The sequence below is a fragment of the Oncorhynchus masou genome, chromosome 5 (genome assembly GCF_036934945.1).
Source record: "Oncorhynchus masou masou isolate Uvic2021 chromosome 5, UVic_Omas_1.1, whole genome shotgun sequence".
NCBI lineage: Eukaryota > Metazoa > Chordata > Actinopteri > Salmoniformes > Salmonidae > Oncorhynchus > Oncorhynchus masou.
In genome coordinates, this window is record NC_088216.1 from 47,685,073 (window position 1) to 47,695,196 (window position 10,124).

The 10,124-nt window shown below is 42.5% G+C and overlaps 1 protein-coding gene across 8 annotated transcripts in view; it reads right to left on the reverse strand.

Moving 5' to 3' along the window:
- LOC135539729 (plasma membrane calcium-transporting ATPase 1-like) overlaps positions 1-8,848 on the reverse strand; it is a 150,393-nt gene extending 141,545 nt beyond the window's left edge. For 5 of the 8 annotated variants that reach the window (XM_064965802.1, XM_064965796.1, XM_064965805.1 and 2 more), the window contains exons 1-2: positions 3,382-3,890; positions 3,071-3,236 (exon numbers count right to left, since the gene is read on the reverse strand). The gene's annotated coding sequence lies outside the window, so the exon portion shown is untranslated. Of the gene's footprint in view, positions 1-3,070; positions 3,237-3,381; positions 3,891-8,686 lie in introns of those variants that run through there. The other 3 variants (XM_064965798.1, XM_064965797.1, XM_064965799.1) reach the window with 3 other exon arrangements.
- Positions 8,849-10,124: the final 1,276 nt, after the last annotated feature.

The window sequence follows — 10,124 nt, forward strand, 5'->3', positions numbered from 1 at the left end:
GGGCTCTTGGTTTCGGGGGCTTAGTCTCAGAGTCACGATTCATAGCAGAGGTTAACTCAATTCTTAGTTCACTCAATCCTGAACATGAGGAGGAAGGGGGGGGGGGGGGGGAATGGGGATTGAAGAGAGGAATGGAATAAGAAGAGGGTTGAGGAGCGGGGGATTTGAACGAGGGAAAATACACCGGTCAGCCTCTGCATGAGCCCAATCCTTTTGGAAGATGTCCCCTCTTCCCACCCAAATCGGGAATTGAAACATTACCGCCCAGAACAAACAGTCCTGTAGAAAAACCTTCAATAATGGGTTAGCGGTGTTGGTTACATGAAGAAAAAAAAAATGTACAAACGTAACAAGAGAAGTGAGTATAATGGACGTTGGAAGTTGCTAGGTTATTGCATTCTATTTAGATCGCTACTGATGAGGTTTCCTAGAGGGACACAGTTCTGGCAGGCCACCCAAGCCCACCCAGAGCGTAAGACAAAATATAGAACATGTACAATTTAGTTGGGAAGATGCAGCACAGTGAATTCTAGAATATTAATTATGGTAGTCACATATATGGAACAATTGCGGCACAATAACACTACAGGCCTACAGGTCCGCAATACACACCAACTAGCATAACAAACACCCCCTAAAAAAACCACTAACAAAACAAACACTAAAGTACGGACCAACAAAACACTAACAAAACCCAATAAAAACAAATAAAAAACACGTAACACAGAGCCCGTCAACCCTGTAGCAACGTGTGCAAGACACATTCACAATAACACAGTTTAGACAAAGAGGTGCAGTATGACAGAGTTTTGTCTGTGTTCAAACCCTGGACAATAAGGATGTGCCTCCGTGTGGTCCTGATGATACCAACACAAAGGTTGTGGGTTCAATTGCCACAGGGAATTCATGACAGTACAGGGAGTGCAATCCAGTCTTCTAAATGGCATATATTATTATCCTTGTGGGCCCCTGGGACCAACACTGAAGAGTAGCATACTGTCCCAAGTGTATATATTAGCTTAAAGGGGCAACTTCCCCCATCAACCTTGGCAGACAAGTTCCCTCGGGCACAGTGGAGATTTGAAGGATGGATGAGCAAGAAGGAAGCTGTAGCTGATTAGATAGAAGAGACGGACCAGTAGGAAGCTGGGAATGATTAGGGTCGGTAGCCATGATGTCTTTATGACGGGACTGATGAGATTTTGTGAATCCCTAACCACCCCCCTTGCCCCTACTAACTCGCTTTGAGGGACCTCCATTATCACGTGTTGCTGAGAAAACTCAGAGGGTGACTTCCAGAGAGTGGCATGGCGGAGACACCGGGGCAGTCATTCATGCATGTGACTAGTGGATTAACGAGGCAGAAAAGGATGTCCCACGGGACCATGGGACAAGGACAGAGGACACAATCCTCTGCTCAGAAGTTGCTGACCCCTGCCAGATCTTACAACGCCTGGATAGGCATCGTATACGTATCAGCTAACGGTACTATATTATAGCAATACGTCAGTCGACGCCGTGGCACGCAACCATTGGTTGATGCCTGCGACGTTTGCGGAGGGGAACGGCAATCTATATGACAATGTCACACTGAGAAGCTGACGTCACCATTTGCTGTTCTGTCTGGAGTACGATGGAGTTCAGAGTGTGGAGTACGATGGAGTTCAGAGTGCGTCTTGAACCAGCAATTACATTTTGCTATAAAAAGGTTGATACCCTTTATCAGAGGGACGAATTTGAAGAACCTCAAATATAAAATATATTTTGATTTGTTTCACACTTTTTAGGTTACTACATGATTCAATGTGTTTTTTTCATAGTTTTGATGCCTTCACTTTCATTCTACACGGTATAATCAGTCAAAATAAAGAAAACCCCTTGAATTAGTCAGTGTCCAAACTTTTGACTGGTACTGTATGTTACAGCATTAAAACACACAACAAATAGTAGTCAATAAGTTAAATATGTAATGTTTTTCTGAGGCTGTTCCTGAGGGGAAGGTGTAGCCTACAGTATGATTAGACATTTTCAGTTTACTGCAGCAGTCACACCTAGTCTAGTCTAGAGTGAAGGTGAAAGTGCGTATATGGGATAAAGGCCGGCTTTAAAGGGGTGAGATCAACCTGAATGTTCTGAATATAATAATATTGCAATAATAGCCGTGGCCCCTGACACTCCGCAGCCGGAGGAAAATAACAGCCCCGATGACCTCCTTTGGAGGTCACACAATCTGAAAAATAGTCACGAGCAGATTTTGCGGGGTCTCCCTCTGTAGAAACGCAATAGCGCGAGGACACACCCAGAAAAAGGAAGGAGAATGGAGAGGAGAGCCGATGCCCATCCCTTGGAAATTATGTAAGAAGGATTTACTTCTCGCAACCAGCGAGCGCTTGTTAATTAAACAAGGTTGTCTCTTCTCTTTCGAAGCTCGAGCTAAACATTCTGTTTGAGTCAAAAAAAAGCACAACCATTCACTACAGTTGACATGTAGAATCTGAACTAGGAACAACTAATGGATCAAGCTAAACCGGCATATCCAATAATGCAGACACAAAGATACGCACAGATAAATACACGCACACGCGAGCACGATCAAATACACACGAGACGACCCTGATGACAGTTGCGCATTGCCGTCTGTGACATTTACGCGGATTCTCCAAATAAAACGATAGGATAAACCCACGAGCGCATAAAATGCCTCCCCAGACATGACCAACCATTCATGTTCTACCTGAGACAAACTGTTGCGACAAACACTCATTGGTGAAGGACACAGACCCCCTGTCTGAATAGTAGCCGCGCCGCACCCCCCCCATACGGAAATTAGCTGTTCCCACCTATAAAACACCAGTGTTTATTACCAAACTAGGGGAGGTTGTTTATTGCAACTTGACTATTTTCTCCCAGCAAGACTGAACTCGTTATCTGCAGACAACAGGCGGATGGTGCATTGGTAAAGCCAGTACAAAACACACGCATCGCACGAAACCATTCATTCGTTCCACTCATACACCTGTGGAAAATAACATGAAATTTGGAAGAGAAGGGTAGAGGCTGCAGTCCTTACCCGGATGCTGAGGGCAGTCAGGCGGTTAGGTAGCCTACATGACAACCAGACGGCGGGAGATGGTCTAAGTGAGCGCTCCTCTCAGCTCACCAACACACACAATCACACTGCACTAGCGGGTAAATCCACTATCCCGTATCTCAGTCTTCTTCCGCTTCTGTCAGAGCTGGGTAGTGCAAAAGGTATTTCAGTGAGTAGGCGTACAGTTTGACACCGAAAAACACCACATATACACCCCCCCAAAAAAATCAGTGCCTATATTGATATTGTGCCTTTGAGATGGGGAAAGAAATCAGTGAGATGGTATTTACCACTATGTGATCGGCGCAAATATGCGTGCTGTAGAAGTGCAAGCTATAGCCTACGATTTTGTTTTTTCCTCATCTGGGCTCCGATGTGACAACTGTGGCATTGCACAGAGACGGGCTTGATCGTGGCACTTTGTAGATTTTCCCTTTGTTTTAGATATCGGTAACTTGACGTGGAGTGTGTGACAAACTAGACCAACGCGTTATGAGTCCCAAATGGAAACCAACTGTTGAGATTTCACTTCGAAAACTAACACCCTTCCTCTCCAAATAGGAGGAAAATATCGCGCAGAGGAAGGATCCTCTTGGTGGTCCGAATGCACAGCAGCAGTCCCAATAGATTCACTCCGCAAGGTTTCTTGTTTTGTTTAGGCTAAATTGTGACTGGGTTCACGTCCATCCGCGGTAAAAAGTACAGATAAACGCAACCAATCTCCGAACTATAGAAAGATCGGTTCACCGATTTCCGTGGCTGGAAAAACGAAAGAGATATACAGCGTCTGAAGCGAGCGCCGCCACGGAGCGGGAGGGGGAGGCGGGCGGAGGGAGAAAGAGGGAGGGACACAATCGGGATTACCCATTTAAAGTGGATCCTTGAGGAGACATGATCGTTTCTCTTGAACAGTTGAATCGATGACCGCTTGAATAGTCCCGTAATGACATCAGGAAACCTATATAATTATCATATTTCCGTCCCAGGTCTGCGTTGTTGCTTGTCAGCTCTGCCCTCCACGGTGTGATTCATGAAATGGTTCAATTTAGGCCTAGGCCTGGTTACATGTCCCCAATACAGGAATACATGTTTGATTAAGACTCCACAAGTAGCCTAAGGTTTAGTAGAATAAGAATGTACCTATAGGCCTAAATAGTGTTTCGGATTATGTTGGGCCCAATAGAAATGAGTCATTTTGAGTCACTTTTTATTACATAATTATTATTTTTTAACATTTTAATTAACTAGGCAAGTCATTAGAATAATAATGTAATGTTTCTGAGCAAATCTACATTATTCTGGGTGCTACCATGATTCTGGGTAATCATGAATGAATGGTGAGTAATGATGAGTGGCAAAGTTACAGAGATGATGCTGAAACTAGTTTCACAACATTTGTTCACAACGACCGTAGGGCAGCGCACAATTGGCCCAGCGTCGTCCGGGTTAAGGGAAGTTTGTCCGGAAAGGCCTTCATTGTAAATAAGAATTTGTTTCTTAACTGACTTGCCTTGTTAAATAAAGGTTGAATACATTTGAAAAAACATAATACGAAACACAACCAAAACAAACTGCAAATGCATCCAGCAAGTTTTGCTAGGAATATGGGACCAAATACTAAACTTTTGACTACATTTAAGTGAATTTGTCCAAATACTTATGACACCTTCAAATGGGGGGACTATATACATAAAGTGCATTTATTTCTAAATGCTAAAACGGATATGTATGAAAATACCCTCAAATAAAAGATGACATTCTGTACTTTCGCCTCATATAAAACATTTGATCTAAAATGCAAAACGCTGGAGTATATAGCCAAGTTTTAGCTCCTCTGTCCAAATAAATACGTAGTGAATTGTGTATAGCCCAAATACAGCAGATTATGTAGGCTACTGATGATACATGGTTTATATGAATGCAGTGGTTGTTTCCAAGGTAGCGGTTTCAGTACCTTCTTAGCAAAGAGCATTTTCTCAAGCAAGAATTTTGGTAGGACTGTCTGGGAGTGGTCTGAGAGGAGAGAGGTCAACTGAAAATGAGCAGTTATTGGCAGAGAGGTTTGTAACTCTGTGTCCTTTTGGTCTATTTATCAAATTTACTGCACAGTGATGTCACCATGGAAGGCCAAAACTCCAACCCACCAAAACAGGCTGACATTTCAGGCAGTCTTTTCAAACAGCTTCTAGACTGGACATTATCATAATGTTCTCAATTTCACGGTATTATTCCAATCTCATAGTTTGGAAATATATACAATAAATCAAGTTTTTGACTGCACTGGGCCTCCAGTGGGTTCTACAAAGCTAACATATGAAATGATTTCAAAATGTTCATACATCGGACACCACAGGCCTTTTGGTGAGAAGAGCGATTTACAGGATGTGTCATGGTCTGACAAACACCGCTCCAGCTCTGCCACCTTTCACCGCAGATGTGGAAGGGCGACATCGGCTCTGCCCCCAGATATCTCCAGTTTAAACCGGCAGATGTTGATGGGGATTTTTGTATTATGCTAATTAGATTTCAGCGGGGGCACGGAATCCGACTCTAGTGGGTTTTAGGTAAAAAAACAAAAACATTTTTAACTCACCATAAAAATACACATTATGTGCATGGGTAGCCATGGAAACGACCGGTCATACTTTGTCAGTACATATATGGAGAGATTTACATGCATTTCTATCTTCCCTCTATGCTCAAATCATAGAAAAATTCAATTATTTGATGAATTAATATAATTTATGAAAGTGGACATTTGACTCAAACGTTCCATGTGCTGTATTAGTATTTGTAAACACTGAGCAAAAATAGGTTAAAGGTAGAAAAAGAAATGCAGTCTGGTTGAAACAATGAGATGGGTTGCTAAAATAGTTGCGACCATATGTAGATAACAGAGTGTTCTAGGAACACAAACATGTTATTAGCTTGGAGAAAAAGAGCGAGAAAGAAAGAGAGAGAGAATGGTCTCGACTCTAGCATACAGTGCAATGATTTCAAATGTAAATGAGTTCAACATGTGTTTAAAGTTGTGTAGCAGAGTCGTGAGAGTGAAGTTGTGTAGCAGAGGGGGTTCGGTAAATTATGCTCGCATAATGAGCAATCTTGCCTGAAGATTTGTTTTTAACACAAAAGGTACATTTTTATTTAATCTTTATTTAACTAGCTCTGTGCGCCATCATGGTCTTAGGGTTAGGGTTTGATTTTTGGTTTGATTCCTGGTTTGTGGTTATGGTCAAAAACAGAGACACAAATGAGGAAGTCACAAATCGATATTGTCATACCTTTGTGCCTGAGTTATCCCTCTGAGCTAAAGCCTATGCATTAGTTAGGGGAGCTAACATGAGTCTTCAGTTTTCTGACAGTTTGAACATAGTTCAGTCAGTAAACCACCTTTACTGCATCTACATATAAGACCTGATAGAATACAGAGGCGAGAATCTATGCCCAAGGCCTATAAGAAACGCCAACGCATGAAAACACTGCATCTGATATTCATGAGCACCTGTTCTACATGTAGGCGTTACAGGCTGAGAGGTGCCAGTCAACATCTCAGCTCTTCTGTGACTGACACCCTCCCTTTGCACTTAAAGGGATAATTCAACACCAAATCTTGAAAAGGTAGTTCAACACCAAATATTACAGGGATAGAACAACAACAAATATATAATGGAGAGGTCAACACCAAATCTTTAAGGGGTAGTTCAACACCAAATATTAGAGGGACATTTATAAAACAAATATAAAAGGGACAACTCAACGCCAAATTTTGATTGGACAGGTCAAATTTTAAAGCAAACAGGTCAACACCATAGAGCACAAAATCTACATTTTAAAGTAGTAATTTTTCTTCTTCTTTTATGTTTGAAAAAAGCATGAAGCTAATATTGCCGATTTACTGACACATGCAGTGATGTGAGTCCTGAATCGAAACTTGTCATTTATTTATTGTAGCCACTAGATGTCAGCGATATAGCTTAAAGCCATTGACATACCATAGGCAACACAATTTGAAGAAGAAGACAATGCTCTGATCATTGGCTGATCGTTCCAAGGCCATAGGAATCCCCACCCAGTTGACTACTTCAAAAGGGTGGAAGCCCTCAATGGCAATTCCCATGCTAAAACAGGTTATATGAGTCCTCTATCTGTCTCTATGGTCAACACCAAACGTTAAAGAGATAGGTCAACACCAAATCTTAAAGGGGAAGTTCAACACCAAATCTTAAAGGGATAGTACAACACCTAATCTTAAAGGGTAGTTCAACACCAAGGTCGGGTTTCCCTGCAGACAACAACCAGGTGTGTTGAAGCGTGAGGTAAAAGTTCTCCTCTGTTTTGGTCCCATAGCTACCACGTTGTAGCGGCGTGAAGTGCACCTGTGCACATACTCTGTGTGACTTTATGCTTATCTCAATGGGCTCGTTTGAGCGGATCACTTTTGTCAAGTTGATGGACACTGCCCGTCAAAGTGTGTTGCATTCTGGGGGGGGGGGGGGGCATTTTTTCAGACTTGCGCATAAATGTCGACTGCATTTAACTTTACAAAAACCATGCGATGTTTTGACTGCAGTCGACTGCAAGTTTCTGCAGTTTCTGATGTCATCCTGGCAACACTGCCATGTTGATCTGAGCCTTGCTGTCGGAAAACCACATTAGTGTCTGACTCTCGGCTGTCGCAGATGCACCTCCCCCGGCTCTACTCCTCGACTTTTGGTTGCTTTATCCACTCAAACAAGCCCAATATCTGCGGTGTTGCTCGCGGCAACGTCACCTCGCCAAGTCTCCCTTTAAATGATGAAGTCAATCTCAATGTGACCCGCCAGATTCAGAGGCCTGATGATAACCAAACTAGAAAAAAACTGAACATAATGAATGTCTTATTTAAATTTGATTTGAGTTAGTTTTGGAGTCAAAGATAATAGTTTCAGTATAATTTTAGTTTTCCAAACAGGTTTGTTAATTATTTAATTTTATTTCACTAAGTTGTTTTTTCATGATTAGTTTTAGTTCAAGTTTTAGTTTACTATAATAACCTTGGTGTGTGTGTGTGTGTGTGTGTGTGTCCATGCGTGCACGTGCAGATGGTTAATTCACCCTCTGACAGGTCCCTGCACTGCAGCATTAGAGATAGATCAGGTATCAACCCTCCTCTTCCTTCTTATCCTCCTCCTCCTCTTCCTCCCATACGTTTTTGAACGTTTCCTCTCTTTCTATTCTACTTTTATCTATCATTCCCTCCATATCTCCTCTCTGTCTTCTCCTTCTTACTCTTTTCCCCCATCTCTTCTTGCCTTCCTCTTTCGCTGTCATTTCTCTATCTATCCCCTTTTTTAGAGTCTCTCATTACCTCTATCCCCAAGCTTGTTTACTCTTTCTTTCTCCCTCTCTCTCCAAAAACATTTAAAATGTTTCCCCTCTGTTTCTATTCCCCTCCCTTTCTCTCTCATTCCCTGACCCATCTATTTGCTCTCTTCTTCTCTGTGTTGTGTAAGACAAAGCCTCCGTGGGCTGAGCTTTGCGTAGCTGGACAAACACACAGATTAACCAGTACATCTACAGCACCGAACACAACTCATCTCTTCATCTCCTCACCTGGAGCCTTGATCACAGGATAGACACGCGCATTACCAACCGTATCACCAGCCGTATCACCAACTGTTACCATCCACTCAGGTTGGGTTAATGGAGAAAATGCATTTGAGTTCTTGTGCTCTCACTCCTTCTGTCACTGTCTCTCCTTCACCTCTATCCCTTTCTTTATCCCAACCGTCTCTCTCTCTCTCTCTCTCTCTCTCTCTCTCTCTCTCTCGCTCTCTCTCACACGTACACAGTAACACACACACACAGACACACACACACACACACACACACACACACACACACACACACACACACACACACACACACACACACACACACACACACACACACACACACACACACACACACACACACACGCGCGCGCACACACGCACACACACACACACACACGCACACACACACACACGCACACACAAGCGCGCGCACACACGCACACACGCACACACGCACACCCTTTCCTTTCCCTGCCTGTCTACCCTCCAGAGAAGGGATGTGATATGTAACGGTGAAACCTGATTGGCTGTTGCTGGTAGCACTGTCCCATATCCCCTCGTTCTGTTCTTGTTGCCATAACAGCCTTGTGTATCTAATGTCAATACAGCGCTGGTTAGGAGAAGAGAGTAGAGGAGGATTTGATAGGAGGGAGGACGCAGTATCAGGGATAACTCTTGCTGGTGAAGGAGACCTCAATCAGCTGTAGCTCATTGTGGAATTTCTTTTGGCTTGTGTTAGGACTGACACCTGTTTGGAGACAATGGTTTTGCTGACTCGATGTGTCAATAGAAAACGCCAAGAGCTTTTGGTGTGTAATAGTGTGTTCCCAGGTTTGGGGACCCTTATAGATTCTAGCAGACATTTTATGTTCAGGTATAAAAGTGTCCCTTGCTTGTCTCTCCCTCTATCTCTTTCTTCCCTCTCCTTTTGTTTCTCTCTCCTTTCTCTCTGTGTATTTGTGTTCTATTGGACATATTTGAAAGTATTTAAAAAACAAATCCTATAAATAGCCTACATTTTGAATGTATTTTCAAATACTTATTTCACATCTAATTGTAAATATCTGTGTTAAATGCATGGGGGTGTATTTGAGTCAGTGTATTTAGTAAGTATTTTCAAATATTTTCCAGGTGTAATTCCAAATACTGTACATTCCAAAATTCAACTACTTATCTTAAAAAAGGTATGTCTAAATACTTACATTCAAATGTCTTTGAAAGTAATTGAAATACCCTAAATAGTATTTGAACCCAGGTCTGACACACACACACACACACACACACACACACACACACACACACACACACACACACACACACACACACACACACACACACACACACACACACACACACACACACACACACACACACACACACACACACACATTCATTTTCACTTTCACTTTCACTTTCTCACCTAGAAATAATTGTTT